Consider the following 15,973-nt stretch of genomic DNA (forward strand, 5'->3'; position numbering starts at 1 on the left):
GGCACGGCGTTGGCTGAGGCGGGCGGCGGGGTGGAGCGGACGCTGTCCGGCGCGGGCCGGACACGTCCGTCGGCGGCGGAGGAAGGAGATCTTTTTTTTAGGGTTTCGGGGAGAGGGAGAGATCCGAAAACGGAGGGGTGTATATATAGGCATAGAGGGAGCTAGGAGAGTCCAAATGAGGTGCGGTTTTCGCCCACACGATCGTGATCGAACGCTCTAGGACATGGAGCAGAGTTTGGTGGGTTTTGGGCCAAATTTGGGGGGTGTTGGGCTGCAACACACACGAGGCCTTTTCGGTCCCTCGGTTGACCGTTGGAGTATCAAACGAAGTCCAAATGACCCGAAACCTTACAGGCGGTCTACCGGTAGTAAACCAAGGCCGCTTGACAAGACTCGGTCCAATCCGGAAATGTTTAAACCCCACACAAGAAAGAAAGGTAGAAATGACCACCGGAGGAGAACGAAACGCCGGAATGCAAAACGGACAACGGGGAAAATGCTCGAATGCATGAGATGAACATGTATGCAAATGCAATGCACGTGACGACATGATAAGAGATGCACGAAAAAGAAAAACAACACACGGAGACAAAGACCCGAACCCGAGAAATAAATATAACTTAGCGCCAGAGACGGCAAGAGTTGGATACAGATATGGAAAGTATATCTGGGGTGTTACAACACTCCACCACTACGAAAAGATCTCGTCCCGAGATCTAGGACTGAAAGAACTCCGGGTACTTAGAACGGAGGTGATCCTCGCGTTCCCAGGTAGCTTCACGGTCGGAATGCATTGAGCGTGATAACGCTACCTCTGTTGCTGAATGTTCCAATGCTGCTACTGTTGCATTGTCTTCAACTACAGATGTGAAAACTAACCCCTCTACGGAGGATACCACTGCTATTGCTAATGAAAATGCTAGGTTGAAGACATTGCTTGAAACAGGGATGTATAAAAGTCTGAAAGGACATCAGACACTTTGTGATGTCCTCAAAAAGCAGATTCTGAACCGAAACCCTAGGAAAGAGGGTGTTGGGTTCGAGAGGAAAATGAATGCTGATGGTTCCTACTGTAAGCCTGAGCAGTATCCCAAAACCACATGGGTTGCTGCAAAGGAACCTTCAGTGGATCCTTCCACTTTATCTGGCTTTACCTGTGCTAATCCTATTATCATTGATGAATCCTTTGATGCAAACTATAAACTGTTCAAAAACTAGAATGGTGAAGTGTTTGCCAGGTATATTGGTACTAACTGCAGGAATGGACCACCTATGAAGAAGATCTGGGTTCCCAAAAGCTGTCTTGAGAATCTTCCAGTGAATGTCATCATGACACCACCAGGGAAGAAGACAAACCCCAGACCAAAGGCATCATATGGTCCAACGGCTTCATACGAATACAGGACTCACTTGAGTCACCCTAACGCCAATGTTTTGCAGGGAAATCATGCTCAAACTTATGAATATGAACATGTGTCCTCAAACCGCCATGTTCATAGGACTAAGAACTTTTCTGCTTATTCATATGAGTATCATTCATCTCCTGCAAGGCTATTTGCTAGGGCTTCAAAGCCGAAATTCTCTGATGCTGCACTTAGACTCATTGCTTCTAAGCCACCCCTGAAGATGTGGGTGGTGAAGAAGAATTAACTCTCTTTTGCAGAATATGGTCTCCAGCGAGCAATCAAATGCGTCCGATACTATTGCTGGGGACCTAAAACACATTAAGGGATGCATAATAAAAATGACTTACTATGTATTCCACATATGAATCGCTTACCTGTCATATTGTGTGTTCTAACCTTGATCTAAGCTGTGATAATCCTAGTGTGCGTCAAATGCTTATGCTTCACAACATACCTTGTGAAGCCTATCCTCCTAACTGCACTGTAGGGTATGACACCTCGTGCTTCAGAATGGATTATCGACAGTGGATGCACTAATCATATGAATGGTGATCAAAGTCTTCTCATGGATTCAACCTTACGTCCATCCGACAAGAGTCAAATCACATTTGTGACACTGGTAAAAGCAAGGTATTGGGTCTAGGTAGAGTTGCAATCTCAAAGGATCAACACATGGATAAAGTGATGCTTGTTGAATCCCTTGGGTTCAACTTAATGTCTGTCTTAATGCTTTCTGACTTGAACATGATTGTGCTATTCGGAAAATATCGTTGCCTTGTACTAATGGAATCTGACAAGTCTCTAGTCTTTGAAGGGTATAGGAAAGATGATCTATACATGGTAGATTTCTCAGCAGGTCCACAGCTTGCCGTATGTCTTCTTGCAAAAGCTTCAGAATGCTGGCTCTGGCATCGGAGGCTGGGGCATGCTGGCATGAGGAACTTACACACACTCGTCAAGAAGAAGAATGTCATAGGCATCGAAGGGGTCAAGTTCAATAAAGATCATTTGTGTGGTGCCTGTGAAGCTGGAAAGATGACTAGGGCGAAGCACCCCTCGAAGACAATCATGATGACATCTCAACCCTTCGAGCTGTTACACATGGACTTATTTGGCCCTACTCACTACTCTACCCTCACAACAACAGCTTGTCTCTATGGCTTCGTCATTGTTGATGACTACTCAAGATATACATGGGTGCACATAATTCTCTACAAGACTGAAGTACAAGATGTCTTCAGACGATTTGCCAATCGAGCCATGAACAATTATGGCATCAAGATCAAGCATATCAGAAGTGATAATGGCACTAAATTCAAGAATACCGGGCTTGATCTTTATCTGGATACAATGGGAATCACTCATGAGTTTTCTGCTCCATACACACCTCAGCAAAATGGCATTGTAGAGCGCAAGAACAGAACCCTCATTGAGATGGCTCAAACAATGCTCGATGAGTACAAGACACCAAGAAAGTTCTGGCCTGAAGCTATTGATACAACATGTCACATCATCAACCGTGTTTACATCCACAAGCTTCTGAGCAAAACATCCTATGAGCTCCTCACTGGCAAGAAGCCAAATGTCAGCTACTTCAGAGTCTTTGGTGCTAGGTGCTGGATCAAGGATCCCCATCACGAGTCAAAATTTGCACCAAAAGCTCACGAAGGCTTCATGCTCGGTTATGGAAAGGACTCGCACTCTTACAGAGTCTTCAACCTCTTTCACTACAAAATCGTTGAAACTGTGGACGTGCGATTTGATGAAACCAATGGTTCACAACGAGAGCTCCTGCCAAGCACATTAGATGAAGCTCCTCCCAGTGAATCTATCAAGCTGATGGGAACTGGTGAAATCATGCCTTCTGAAGCACAGCCTGAAGAGGAACTTATCATTTCTGCACCAAACCAACCTGAAGACAATGCTCAGACCGAACACAATCCTCCCAATGATGACAATGATCAGCATGAGCAAGGTCTTCGTCCAGTTCATCCTCGTGTTGCAAATGAAGTACAGATTGAGAAGATAATTTATAGCATCAATGCACCTGGTCCACTTACTCGCTCAAGAGCAACAGAGTTAGCAAATTTCTGTGGGCATTTTTCATTTGTGTCAATATCAGAATCCAAGAAAGTTGCTGAAGCCTTTATGGAACCTGAATGGATTCAAGCCATGCAAGAAGAACTTCAACAGTTCAAGCTGAATAATGTTTGGGAACTTGTCAAGCGCCCTGACCCTGATAAGCATAACATTATTGGCACTAAATGGATATATCAAAACAAGCAAGATGAGCATGGTCAAGTCGTCAGAAACAAAGCACGTCTTGTGGCTCAAGGATATACTCAAGTTGAAGGAATTGACTTCGATGAAACATTTGCTTCTGTAGCAAGGCTTGAAGCTATTCGCATACTGCTAGCCTATGCTAATCACCACAACATCTTGCTATATCAAATGGATGTGAAGAGTGCATTCCTCAACGGCAAGATTGAAGAAGAAGTGTACGTTGCTCAACCACCTGGCTTTGAAGATCCAAAACATCCTGATATGGTGTACAAACTAAACAAAGCACTGTATGGCCTCAAACAAGCTCCTCGCGCTTGGTATGATACGATCAAAGACTTCCTGAAGAGCAAAGGCTTCAAACTTGGATCCCTCGATCCCACACTCTTCACGAAGACATATGATGGTGAACTGTTTGTGTGCCAAATATATATGGATGACATTATCTTCGGCTGCACCAACCAGAAGTATAGTGATGAGTTTGGATACATGATGCAAGAGCAATATCAGATGTCCATGATGGGTGAGTTGAAGTTCTTCCTTGGTCTTCAAATTCGTCAGCAAAGGAATGGTGTCTTCATATCTCAAGAAAAATATCTCAAAGACTGTCTGAAGAAGTTTGGAATGCAAGATTGCAAAGGATACACGACGCCAATGCCAGCCAAACACCATCTTGGTCCCGACGACAATGGTAAAGAGTTCGATCAAAAGGTATACCGCTCCATGATTGGTTCTTTACTTTACCTATGTGCATCTAGGCCAGATATTATGCTTAGTGTTTGCATGTGTGCTCGATTCCAAGCGGCACCAAAGGAATCGCATCACTTAGCTGTGAAGCGAATTCTTAGATATTTGGCTTACACCCCAACACTCGGATTATGGTATCCAAAGGGCTCAAGATTTGATCTGGTTGGATTCTCGGATGTTGATTATGCTGGTGACAAGGTCGATCACAAGTCTACATCAGGCACATGTCACTTTCTGGGTCGATCACTTGCCTGTTGGTCTTCAAAGAAGCAAATCTGTGTATCACTCTCAACTGCTGAATCTGAATACATTGCTGCTGGATCTTGCTGCGCTCAGCTTCTATGGATGAAGCAAACTCTCAAGGACTATGGCATCAATCTGAAGCAAGTCCCTCTCTTCTGCAACAATGAAAGCGCCATCAAGATTGCCAACAATCCAGTCCAGCACTCGAAGACAAAGCACATTGAAATTTGTCATCATTTTCTCAAAGATCATGTCATGAAGAAAGATATTGACATCATTCACGTCAACACTGAAGAGCAACTGGCAGACATCTTCACAAAGCCCTTGGATGAGAAAAGGTTTTGCAAGTTACGGTGTGAGCTAAATATCTTGGAATCCTCAAATGTCCTGTGATCAGGCACACATCCTAACGCTTATGCATGTTGATGACTTAGATGTGAAACACACGAAGTAAAGTATATCTTCAATCAATGAAGACTTACATTCTAAGTGTGAATACATTAACATGGAATTTGACTTCGGAGCGCCACGATAATTGTGCGTCGTGTCTGGGTCTAATACTTCCTATACGGTGGGTAACGCCACCACCAAATTTCTTGGTTTGAAGTGTTTCACTCATGGCGTTATTGTTGAATATCTTCCCATTTGGTTTGTCTTCAACTTTCAACTTATCTTCATTATTTACTTCACTATGTTGAGTTGATTGCCTTCTCATATATATATATATATATATATATATACTAGTATTCTGTCCTCTACAGCATTCACTTATAGCTATGTCTTCATTTGTGAATCTTTTGAACTAAGTGAATGTGATCGGACCCTAATCTCTCTATGCTTTCTATCTGAAACTCTATCTGTCCAAATCATATGCATTATATTGAAACTGTCAAATGTCTTCTCTGCATCCTTGTCAACAGAAGACACAGAGACAAACATCAAGTCCTTTTAAATGATTCATCTTTATTGTTGAAATCCGGAGAAGCCGGAACAACCATCTGATAAACTTGGTGGGCGTGGGAACGTGGGACAACTCTGAGTATGTTGCATGCTTGCCACGTGTCCCACGGATGTGAACAGGCAGGGGCACCTACGTAATTGCGCTATGCCGCACACCTACTTATAAATACGTGTCCCCTGCGGTCAAGAAAACCTTCTTCCACCTCTCCACCTCATCAAAACCCTAGAGCCACCGCTAGCTCTCGACGACGCCGGCGACGAAGCGCTTAGCTACCGCGACTTCTCCAACGTCGTCCTCACGCCGGCCGCGGACATCGTCCTCTCCGCCGCCGCCGTAGGTGTCCTCCATCGCCAAGTTAGGGCACGGTGGATTGAACTACTCGGTCTCCTATTCATCCCATCTAGCAGTTCTTCGTGTGGTAAATATAACTCTATTTTTACCATCTTTTTTATCTGCAATGATTCATCCAATTTACCAAAATTGGTTTCTGTCTACACAATGTTAGATCTATTCTGTCTGCATCTCATACTGCCTAGTATATTCACTTAAGCTTCATATATAGTTAGATTCCTCACTTTTACTTATTCACGGATTCGTACAAATCTGGAACCAACTCTCAACATATAAGTGAATGTCTTCGCAACATGTGGTCAATGTCTTCAAACTGATTTATCTTCAAAATCTTCTGAGAATGCATATGACCTCTTCCCCTTACCTCGCATCTCTAATGCTGTCACAGGTACATGTCCGTGGGAGAATCCCTTGGTTCTCATAGTCTGCATTCATTTGCAGAATTCTTACAGCAACACATTAACTCTCTTGAAGCTAGTTCCTGTTTGACCAGCAAGCGAAAGCCCTTGAAGCCTTTGAACATATTGAAGCCATTCAGTTTGAAGTTCATGGCTGCAGAGAAATCAGTAAGTAAGGGTGGCAGACAGCGTCGAGGGGGAACATCAAAAGATTTGCCTGATGACCTCGCAAAAATCTACAAGACAGATCCTGAAGAGGATTATAATCAGCGCAAGACCCGAATCCAATGGATTTGACGCTATTGGGCTGAACAATAGTTCAAGTACAAGTTCGTGACCCAGGAGTACGCTGAGAAAAATGCTATCAAAAGTCCTTGGGGTGATATTCTCTATCGAGGCCTTCCCCCCAAGAACAAAGCTGAAGCTATTGCACAAGAATTCTATCCTTGTATGGTCCGTGGACCACAGCCTAAAAATGCCGATCCATCCTCATTGCTCTGGTGTCGTGACGACAATCTCTTCAAGCGCAACTTCCAGTATGCAAAGGCATCGGCAAAGGAAAACAAGAAGTCATGGGGATTAGACTTCAATCCTGGTCCCTCTGCTCCCCGTGATGACGGCACTCGTGAAGCTGAAGAAAATGAGATTGGCCCCTTCACGAACCATGATGGCCTCATCTCATACATCTTGGTACAAGGTGCCAAGGTGGATCATTCTGATAATGATGCTGATACTGATGAAGCCCCTGCTCCTCCTCCAAGGCCGCAGAAGCCCAAGAAAACTAAGGCTTCATCATCAGCTGCACCTCCAAAATCTTCTCGTGTGAAGCCACTGGCCACTGCACCTCCTGAAGACAGTGTGCAGTCTGAAGATCTTTCACGCATCTCTAAGAAGACGGAGAAGAAAAAGAAAATTATCAAGAGTACTGATCAAACATTGACTCCTACTGCCATTCTGCGTGAAGAGCACATTGATCTGTCTAGCGATGACGATCTTGCAGATGATGCTCTTGAGCAACTGATCAAGAGCAAGGAAGAAGCAGAGATCTTCAATAATTTGCCTCTCTTTGACGTGGCAATCATCCATAACTTCATTGATGAGTGGTTTGACACACCAAATCTCAGCTTTGATGACTTGCAACTTCCCATTGGCCTTAGTGTCTCCTTCAATGGAGCTATTGCTTCTGAGCTAGCTATTGCTCAGCGCATCGTCGAACTGAAGCACAAGATCGACTATGAAAAGGCTCAGTTCAAGAAGCATGTGGCCACGCTCAATGTGCAAGATGTCAAAAATTTCAAGATCATGATGCACGAGCTCAAAGAAGCCTTTCACAAGAAGCGTGAAGAAGCTCGAGGCTCTAGAGAGCGCATGAAGAATCTGGCTGACAAGTGTGTGCTTGCCTACAATGAGGCTGAAAAGCGCAAGGCTCTTGGTCGTCCTGGCATCGACCCCAGGATGGCTGCAAAGAAGAAGAAGCTATCAACTGTCCAACCTGCACCTTCAAGGCAGGATGAACCACGCATAGTCTTCCCAAGCAGCATGACTGGCTCGAAGCCAAAGGCCCTGTCAACCGCTTCAGAATAGAAGAAGACGAGGGCTGCAGAGGCTGAAGCCAGGAAACGGAAACCCTCAGAAGCCTTTGATGCTGCTCCCTCCAAGAAGAAGCGCAAAACCAAGAAGAATCGGGCTGCTCCCACAGAGTCCCTTGTTGTTGAACCTATCTCAGTGGTTCGCCCTGCATCTGCAAATCAAGAACTACGAATGATTGTTCATGAGCCTGCTTTCATAGAGGCTCATGAAGCTGAAGACATTCCAGTAGCTGATCCCATCACTGCTGAAGACATTGGTCACCATGACAATGTTGAAGATGATGAAGTTCTTCCTCAGATTGAACACAACGTGGTATCATCGCCTGCTCTCATGAACAGCGAAATCATCAGCATTGGTCGTCCTCTAACGCCAATTGCTCAGGATGCATCATGGGCTGATCGCCCGCAACAACAAGACTCCCCCAATACTCCCCAACAACAACAAGTCACACCATCTGTGCAAGTTGAAGAGGATGAGGGCCTGCCTACTCCATCTCCAAAGGCGTCGCCTGTATGACAAAGGCTTCGCAAAGGACCAAGGCCTCAAGTCCCTCTTCCGAGCGTTCCAGAAGGAGAAGTGCACCACCAACCTGTTGCACGTCAAGTGTTTTCAGAAGCCACTCCAACTGTGAATGTCTTCGTGTCTGAAGCCCAAGCTGCTGAAGACAATCCGGCTGCATCAACCGATGACGAACATCAAGAAGATCGTGTCTCTACTCCCACCATTCCTGAAGAAGTTGTTCCAGAAGTGAATGTGCCCGTACCAAACCCTCCAGCTCAACAAGTGGAGGTTGACAACATTGAGGCTGCCACCACTAACACAAATGAAGCCAATGACGTAGTCATGGCTGAAGCTAATGTGGAGCCTGCCCCAAGCAACATGCCAGAAGTCAATGCTGCAACTGCTCCTGAAGCTTCTGTAGTGCAGCCCGAAGCCACTGTTGCTGCCACTGCTCCTGTTCCGCCACCAAGGCCCTATAAAATTGAGCAAGCATACAACCATGGCGAGCTAATCACAGTAAGATGGCCCGTTCTGGTCCCTCTTCCTAATGTCTCTGGTCCTCAGTTTGATTATCACATTGAGCATAGGCCTCAGGTCCAGAAACCAAAGCCAAGACTGCCAAGGTTTCCAGGTACTGCCACATCTGTCGGGTCCTTCAATGCAAATGGCTTCAAAAGCCACAACACCTTCTTTGACAGCTCAAAGAACCCCTACTCAAGACCAAGAATATCATATGATCGTTTCTGGAGTCATCAGCAGCGAAGCTATTACTCCTGCGTTCTGTATGATCAAGGGCGCATTTTCCCTCATGTGCGCCTCGACATTGAAGACATTGTTGGACTGCCATGCTTAGAAGAAGCACTTGACTGCTTTCGTGATGCTGGTCTGCTAAGCTTTGTGACAGACAAAGAACATTGGAATGAAGAACTTATGCTTCAATTCTATGCTACCCTCCACATTCGCGACTACAACAGGGATACAAAAACATGGATTCTCGAGTGGATGACCGGAAATGTTCATCATGAAGCCAAAGCTCTTGACATCATTGAGCTCACAGGCCTATCCACTCCTAGAGAGCTATACGAACCTGGTTGTCAAAACCACCGCAATGCACTGGAGAGCATCTTCCATAAGCCTGAACCCAACATGAGCCAGATGTTGAGCATGATGAAGCCATTGCCACATGACGTTGAATACCCAAAGGAGTTCTTTGTTGATGACCTTGAGTATCTGCCGTGCACCATATATCACATCATCAGTCGGACTCTATGGCCTATCAAAGGACATTCATCAGCTGCAAAACTTGAAGGAGCCATGAAGACATTGGTCTTTTACATCCTCAATGGCATCAGCTTCAATGCACAAGATTTCTTCCTCAGGCAACTGGCTGCATCTGGATCTGACCTTTTTGGCCTGAAATTCTATGCTCCATGGGTCATGCGCCTCATCAAGCAACACTCTGCTGTCAACTATCAGCCCTCTACTCGCAATCATGTGATCTTTCTACCAGAGGTTGATATGTCAGTTGAAGCCATATACCCTGAGCCTACGAAGAAGCCTCTTTGTCTTCAAAATGCTGAACATCAAAGCTTCACTCAGCCTATGGAAGGAGTCCAAGCTGTCACTCGTGTCTATCCAATGGCTGGAAACACTCGTCTGCCTCATCGTGCGCCAACTGAAGCTACTGAGAGCACCATTGCTCAAAGGCCAAAGAAGCGCTCTCGGGTCTTAAATGACCGAGAACTTCTTGTGGCTCTGCATCAGAAACAAGATAAGCATCTTTTTTGGCTCAAGCGTCATATGCAAAGTCTCTTGGTGGATGTAAATCGCATTCGAAATCTTGCCACCAAGAATGCATTTGTCACTCACGAGACCTGTCGGCGATCATGGAAGAGTTTGACCCTGCTGAGTGCTGAAGCAAATCTTCAAGGCGATGGCTTCACTGAACGATTCAAGTTTGACTCCACTCCTCCACGGAATGCTGTCCTACGACGAACTCCATCACTTGAAGACTCTGACTATTCTTCCTCCGCGGCAACCGTGAATGCAAATGTGATCGATGATGAAGACGATGCTACTTCACCACCCCCTACTTCTGCATGCATCGACACTGCACCAAGTTCGTCTGCACCGCCAAACGACAATGAAAACCCTTCTGCTTCAACTACTCCTCATGAGGATGAGTAGATTCTCTATGTCTTCAAACCTTTTTGGTCATTACTGACAAAAGGGGGAGAAGCGTATGAGTTTGATAGTCTTCAAGCGGGTTCATATGGGTGGTTGCTTTATATTTTGCCTAGTGTTTACAACTCTTGCTTTTGATACATTTCGTTCATTGAGTTGTAACACTTAAACTCGATGGTCGTCTGCTACTTATTTGCTCTTTCATGTGCGATGATAACTTCCATACTTAGATCATTCCGCACTTAGATCATTCTGCAAACGTCCATTTTCCATTATGCATGTCATTCTTTAAGTTATATCATTTCATGCATGATTAATTATCTTCATAAGTTGAAGAGGATCTCCACAAGTACAACCTGCCATGTGCATTTGCATTCCAAAAGCAAATTACTTATATGCACATCTTCAGGGGGAGCCCTTGCCACTTATGAAGACAATACCCTATTCTTTACAATTTCACATACTTTATTCCCGTTGAAAACTTCAACCAGTTTGTCATCAATCACCAAAAAGGGGGAGATTGTAAGTGCATCTAGTGCCACCCCTAGTTGGTTTTGGAGTATTGACGACAAAGTTGGTTGAGGGACTAATGTGTTTGTGAGAATTGCAGGATAACGCAGGTAGTGTCCCTCATTGATTCGGTTTACCTACCGGAGATGAGATGACCCCTAAAAATGTATGAAGACATTGAAGACAATGGTGGTATGTGAAGATAGTCACATTGAAGACTATGACATGAGAAGACATTGAGCGAAGACTATGAAGTGCGAAGACTGTGTTGTTTCATTGTTTCCTTTTCTTCTTTGTTGAGTCATAGGAACCACCGTACTGTTAAGTGGGGTCCAAGTGAACAAAGTCAGAGTGACTGAAGTGATGCTCAACCCAAATCCTATGTCTTCGAGCGAAGACAATGAGAGCAAATCTTATCCAGAGCTGGATGAGTCAGCTTTGCTTGTAGCCCAAGTAAAGTTGCCGTGTGTGTTTGAAATCTGATCGTTGGAACACGTGTCAGTTCCTTAGTGACCCAGGGTCATTTCGGACATATCAGGTCAGGTTGCCTTGTGGTTATAAATAGCCCACCCCCTACACCATAAATTGGTGGCAGCTCAGAGTTAGTTATGGCTTTTGTCATTTTGAGAGCAACCCACCTCGAAGCCTTTGAGAGAGAAATCCTTGCGAGGACAAAGCCCAAACACCCAGAGCCAAAGAGTGTTAGGCATCACTGAAGTCTTTCTGTCTGTGTGACCTGAAGACTTATTACACTTGAGGACTGTATATCCTCCAGCCGGTTAGGCGTCGCGTTCTGAGCATCCAAGAGTCATTGTGGATTGCCGGTGAACGAAGTCTGTGAAGGTTCGGAAGTCTACCTTGAAGACTTACCAGAGTGATTGGGCGAGGACTGTGTGTCCTTAGCTCAAGGGGAATAAGGTGAAGACGCGGTCTTCTGAGTTGAATCTCAGCCTCCCTAACCAGACGTACAGTTGTCACAGCAACTGGAACTGGTCCAACAAATCTTGTGTCTTCAACAAGTGACTGTTTCTATTCCTTCCCTCCTTTACTTTGAGTTTGTCTTCGTGAAGTCATTGCTTATTTGTCTTATCTGTTAGACTTCATTGCTTGACTACTATCGTTGATTGGCTTCATACTATCTTCCATCTTGATCCTTACTACCTAGCTGCTATTAGTCTTTGTATGTTCACATTATTGCATACTTGACTATGGCTTGCTTGTTGTAGTTTATCTTCCGCTGCATATCAATTAGGTCATTTCTATTGTTTGTCTTTGAAACTTCCACGTTTTGAAGACTTTGATAAAAATCACCTATTCACCCCCCTCTAGTCGATAACTAGCACTTTCAAAAACAGATAATATAATAGCATGGAACGATAGAAAAATATAGATACGTTGGAGACGTGTCAACGCGCCACGGAGACGCCCAGCACCCCCTGCACCTCTTTCCTCTCTCCCTGGACCTCTCTCCCTCCTTTGCTCTCTGCCTACGGCACCACCGAACACGTCCTTCACCGCCGTTCGCTCTGAGATGTTCCCGAGCTCCTGCACCTCGTCCCCAACCTCCTCAACGAGCCACGCGATTGGAAAACCCCCGAAGCGCTTCCCGCGACGTCTTCTTCTTCCTCGGGTCACCGAGATCACCATCATCGTGTCGACTACTCCAGGACCTCCCCGAGCTCCCTGACTCCCTCCCCGACACTGTTGTGAGCTCCTTCTCCCAACCCCTCTCTCCCCATCGTTGATTTTGTCCTTTATCCCCACGACCACCGTGGCTGAAGCTCGCCGCCGCCGTGCCTCGTCGCTGTCGTGGCTAGATCCACTGTAGCTCGAAGTCAAGCACACAATTGTGCTCAACACAGTCCCAGGAGCCGAATGCATGCACCAGCCCACCTATTGTGCTCCCTAATGCCAAACCCGAGCTCGCCCAAGCTCTGGCCGCCGTTTCGCTCGCCGCCACAGACCATCTCCGGCCACCCCGCGGCCACCATCCGACGCGTCGTCGCGCCAGCTCTCCGTAGAGCCAAACGGCGCCCCTAACGGTGCCCTGTAGGCGAAACCCGAGGTGCCCCGCCGCGTCTGGCCTCGTCGGTGTCGACCCGCCAGCGGGATTAGCAATGTTGACCAGGTTTTGACCCCCCATGGAGTCGCTGACATGTGGGCCCAGTCCCTGGTCAAAGCTGGATTAGTGGCTAAACTAACACCCAACTAGTTAGTTAACTAACTGTGTCACTGACGTGTGGACCCCACATGTCAGGTTTGACCTGGACCCAATCTGTTGACCTGCTGATGTCACAGTGACGCAGCACTGACGCAATTAATCATTCTCTGTATTTAAAATAATCCATGTTATTCTAGAAATTTTTAAAACTTCTAAAAATCATATAAAATCAACTGTAACTCCAACTGAAATAATTTATATATGAAAAATTATCAAAAAATCCAATCTATCCATTTGTACCATTTTCATGCATGTTAGAACAACCTTTTGCTACTATTTAGGACAAATCAAATGAATGGCATTTAAATAACCTCGTGTGGAGTTACAATTTGAATCTTTGGTTCAAACCAACTTCATTTAATCTGGTTGCTAGTTGCATTAGTAGAATCAACAACATATTGCCATGTCATGATCATGCATCATATTGTTGCATTGCGTTGATTGTGTTCCTTCTTTGTTTGGCGATGTTGTTCCCTCTCAGTAGACATTGTTCCGACGTTGAGATCATTGACACCGATGAAGAGCTATATCATTGATGACCCACAAGTATATGGGGTCAATTATAGCCTTTTCGATAAGTAAGAGTGTTGAATCCAACGAGGAGCAGAAGAAAATGACAAGTGGTTTTCAGCAAGGTATTGTCTGCAAGTGCCAAAATTGTAAGTAGCGGAGTAGTTTGATAGCAAGATAATTTATAACTAGCAAGTAACAATAGTAGTAGCAAAAGTGCAAGAAGGTAGCCCAATCCTTTTGAGGTAAAGGACAGGCCAAAACGGTTTCTTATGATAAGCAAAGTGTTCTTGAGGGTACACGGGAATTTCATCTAGTCACTTTCATCATATTGGCTTAATTCGTGTTTGGTACTTTGATAATTTGATATGTGGGTGGACAGGTTCTTAGGTGTTATTCTTACTTGAACAAACATTGAGAAGGAATAAATTTGATATGTGGGTGGACAAGCTCTATGGTTACAGTTTTGCATAAAGCCAATTTTTCCCTACTGCAAAGGAATAAATTTTATTTAACTATCATGGTGGTTGTTAAACATTGAGAAGGTTCCTCCAACTCAATCCAAATTAAGTAGCATCACTAACCCAACAAAATTTAATTAAGTAACATGATGAGATTCACATGATAATCCAAATACTAGATACTCAAAACGTCCATAACCGGGGACACGACTAACCAAGATTAGTTTATACACTCTGCAGAGGTTTGCGCACTTTTCCCTGCAAGACTCGATATCCTCCGCTTGATTTCTCGCACTACATGGTGTTTGAGAAACGGATGACCAAGACACAGTCTTTCAGAAGCATTAACTCTCTACTCCGGGTAGACAGTACCAACCTACATCCCCTACATCTGCTAGTCTACCTCTTCAAGAGCTCACGCAACTTAATCAACTATGCTAGAGCCCATAGTAGCTTGTGGTTACACACGGAAGTTTCTAGCATGAATAATCTCATGATCCCTTTGAGCCTGGGTGGCGGTCCATAGGGGAATCACACGGTACCCCGGGATTTCTAAAAATACAGGCAACACTGGGTTCCCCAGGTGCCTCAATCCACCCAGATGTGAATTTAAGTTGCCACCTTAAATAAACCATTAATTAACAATCTCACATATGTCATGGATACACTCTCCCAATCCACGTCTACTAGCATAGCATAGCAATATAAGCAAACGTAGATGTAACTCCCAAAGGTTTGAAAATAAACAGGCAATAGGTTCTACCTCATCTACTTCCCAGTACCCACATATTAATCAGATCGTAATCATGCAATTATTTGGGAATTGATCTAATGCAATAAAACTGGGTAGTAAAAGGTATGATCGAAGTGTTACTTGCCTTGCTGATGATTCGTGAAACCTAGAGATTCGAAGTAGCAAGCGGCGCACTCCGGGTACTCTATCGCAAACAAACAAGCATACAATAAGCACTCATCTAATGCACAGGTAAAACTCAAATAATAGATGTAACCAGAAAGTTCAACTTAAGAACTCCGGTTTGCAAAAAGAAACAAATCAAACAAAGCAACGAAACTCAAACGGCGAAAGAAACAAGCTTCGTTTACTAATCTGGACCTAAGTTAAATTTTAAAGTAGCAAAAACTTGTTTGAGTAGGTTAAACGGAAAGAGGGTTTCAAGATGAAACTCTAGGCGCTTGAATCGCCTGATTCCGATAAACGAGCGAAAAGTTATACTAAAACGAAAATCAGATCAGAAATCGCGATCAGAAATAATCGCGGAAAAACCGAGAAAAAGAAAAACGGACGAACAGGCTAACGAACGAACGTTCGCTGTCTGCGGCTAAACGACGAAAACCGTTCGTTAAAACGAATATACGGACGAGCGTCCGCTAAATAGACTAAACCGGAAAAAAAACGAACCGAATCTAATAATAAAAAAATGGATCTAGGGTTTTGAAAAAATAAACCAAACGGTTTTATAAGAAAAACCGGCGGCTACCACGGGATGCGGGTCGGCGGCGATGGTGGCGGCTACTCCAGCGAGGGGCGGCGGCGGTCGGTCCGGCGGCGGTGGCGTCGCGGTGGCGGCGACGCGGATCGGCGGCGGCGG

Source organism: Triticum aestivum, chromosome 7B (assembly GCF_018294505.1).
Source record: "Triticum aestivum cultivar Chinese Spring chromosome 7B, IWGSC CS RefSeq v2.1, whole genome shotgun sequence".
Classification (NCBI taxonomy): Eukaryota; Viridiplantae; Streptophyta; class Magnoliopsida; order Poales; family Poaceae; genus Triticum; species Triticum aestivum.